Raw genomic sequence first — 3232 nt, 5'->3', positions numbered from 1 at the left:
ATGTTTCGGTTACTAGCGTTCAAGAAGGTCGAAGGAAGGACATGAGAAATTCTGTTATAGGAAAGTTATGGCTTATTTCATGTGGCGGAGAGAGAGAGAGAGAGAGAGAATCAGTTATTTTCAAATTTGCATTTTTCACATTAGTTGATACTGGAGAGAGAAAGAGAGAGAGAGAGAGAGAGAGAGAGCATTTTTCACCCAAAGCATCTATGAGTCTTGCACACACACACACACACAAACACACGCACGCTTTTAAGCGAGCAAAGACTCTTGAGCAATGTGCCACCTTTTATAGGAACTTGCAAGGCGAGCACCTGCCGCCGTCTCTTTTTTTTCTTTTTCTTCGTTTCTTTCTTTTTTGCCCACGATTCTCCTACCCACACGGAGAGAGAGAGAGAGAGAGAGAGAGAGAGAGAGAGAGAGACTTAGTATCGAATAACACCTATGCTTTTAATTCTTACCTTGAGAAGAGATGAAGTTGATGCTTCAAGGTTTGTCTTCTTCAAAACATGAATTAGAAAAGCATTTGGAAAAAAAAAGTCAGATTTATGACGGGATGCTTTATAAAACTTGTATAATATCATTTCATTGTCTTTTCATAGAGCACTAAAATATTTTTTGTGTGTTTTAAAAATGCCATTCGATTTCACCATAATGCTTCGTATGCTTAGATCATTTTGGTTTTGAAATTGCAAGCATTAACTAGCCTTATCATTTGCGTCAGAGGAGGGTATTGCATTTAACTCTCTCTCTCTCTCTCTCTCTCTCTCTCCGGCTTCATGCATACGGCAAAGCGATGTCAGTGACCCTTCTTTTTCCTGAACGCAGATCATTTATTTCTTATTGAGTCAATAATGCATAACAAACGAAAGCATGAAAGTTTTATGACACTTCTCTGGTTGTTGTAGTACAAGGAAGCATAGTGTTACATAATAAAGTAGGTGACACGCTGTTGTTAAGGAATCATTGTCGTCTGCCGTTTTGTCATTTCTCCTTGCATTTGAATGTAATTATTAGGTTTTCGGATTCCCATTTTCACGTATAGGCATTCTCATTAGGTTTTAGGATTCCCATTTTCAGGTATAGGCATTCTCATTATGTTTTAGGATTCCCATTTTCAGGTATAGGCATTCTCATTAGGTTTTAGGATTCCTATTTTCAACGTATATTTTGGCCCATTCTCATTATGTTTTAGGATTCCATTTTCACGTATAGGCATTCTCCTTAGGTTTTAGGTTTTTAGGATTCCTATTTTCACGTATAGGCATTAATCATTAGTTTTAGGATTCCCATTTTCACGTATAGGCATTCTCATTAGGTTTTAGGATTCCTATTTTCACGTATAGGCATTCTCATTAGGTTTTAGGATTCCTATTTTCACGTATAGGCATTCTCATTAGGTTTTAGGATTCCCATTTTCACGTATAGGCATCCTATTAGGTTTTAGGATTCCTATTTTCACGTATAGGCATTCTCATTAGGTTTTAGGATTCCCATTTTCACGTATAGGCATTCTCATTAGGTTTTAGGATTCCCATTTTCACGTATAGGCATTCTCATTAGGTTTTAGGATTCCCATTTTCACGTATAGGCATTCTCATTAGGTTTTAGGATTCCTATTTTCACGTATAGGCATTCTCATTTGGTTTTTTAGGATTCCCATTTTCACGTGTATAGGCATTCTCATTAGGTTTTAGGATTCCCATTTTCACGTATAGGCATTCTCATTAGGTTTTAGGATTCCTATTTTATTTTGGGACCCTTTTCGTATAGGCATTTCTCATTAGGTTTTAGGATTCCTATTTTCACGTATAGGCATTCTCATTAGGTTTTAGGATTCCCATTTTCACGTATAGGCATTCTCATTAGGTTTTAGGATTCCTATTTTCACGTATAGGCATTCTCATTAGGTTTTAGGATTCCTATTTTCACGTATAGGCATTCTCATTAGGTTTTAGGATTCCATATTTTCACGTATAGCATTCTCATTAGGATTCCCATTTTGGATAAGGCCCCATTTCCTTTTCCCATGAGGGCGTTATAGGCATTCCTCATTGGGGTTTTAGGTTTTGAGGATTCCTCGAGGTTTGGATTCTGTATTTAGGGCCCATTTTTCATTAGGTAGGAATTCCTATTTTCAACGTTTATTAGGCATTCTCATTAGGGTTTTAGGAATTCCATTTTCTTATTAGGGGCTTCTTCGGTTTTAGGATTCCTGTTTTCACATATGGGCATTCTCATTAGGTTTCCCATTTTAGGTATTCCCATTTTCTCATTATGGTTTTTCATTCTCATTAGGTTTTAGGATTCCCATTTTCTCATATGGAGATTCTCATTAGGTTTTAGGATTCCCATTTTCTCATATGGGCATTCTCATTAGGTTTTAGGATTCCCATTTTCTCATATGGAGATTCTCATTAGGTTTTAGGATTCCCATTTTCTCATATGGAGATTCTCATTAGGTTTTAGGATTCCCATTCTCACATATGGGCGTTCTGCTACTTTTAAATGAAGGAGCGGAAGAAATACGGCGAAAATGATAAGCAGGCAAGCCTTCTATTCAGAAGTGGCTACCAATGTATTTTGAATGTAATGAAATGGGTATTGCATCCGGAGCAAGTCCTCGTCGGTATTGCTTGTCATAGGACCTTCCAAATACACGAAATTTCAGGGTGGTTCTGCCGAGGGGCTTCTCTCTCTCTCTCTCTCTCTCTCTCTCTCTCTCTCTCTCTCATCACAAACACACACACACAGACACAGCACTGGCGCACGCGCTCCGTCCAGTGGAATTTCCGTATCTGTAAACGAGACGACCAGTTTGTCTCTCTCTCTCTCTCTCTCTCTCTCTCTCTCTCATTGTAACATGAGGAAGAGGAGTTTTTAAGTTTTTACTTTCTTCTCGCTGTCAGGAAGGGGTGGGGGGGGGGGGGGGGGAGGGGGGGGGGGGGGGGGGGGGAGGGGGGTGGTGTTGGCGGGAAGGGAGAACGAATCGTTGGGTTGGTTAAAAGAAATACGAGAAAAGAATGAGCGACTGGTGATAATAAAGATAAACCGGGAGGCGAAATGGAGAGACACGACAAAAAATTTATCTGTTAAATTGAAGCCAGAGAGAGTAAGAGACTTTGTCTTTTTTTCCCCTTTTATTCGTAGTGATTACGTCCTCGCTACTTTAAGACAGCTGTCTAATCTGGACAACTGTTTAAGTGGACCAATCAATGGGACCTTGTTATAG

This window comes from Macrobrachium nipponense, chromosome 22 (genome assembly GCF_015104395.2).
Source record: "Macrobrachium nipponense isolate FS-2020 chromosome 22, ASM1510439v2, whole genome shotgun sequence".
NCBI classification, from domain to species: domain Eukaryota; kingdom Metazoa; phylum Arthropoda; class Malacostraca; order Decapoda; family Palaemonidae; genus Macrobrachium; species Macrobrachium nipponense.
Note: the sequence above shows the minus strand (reverse complement) of the source record.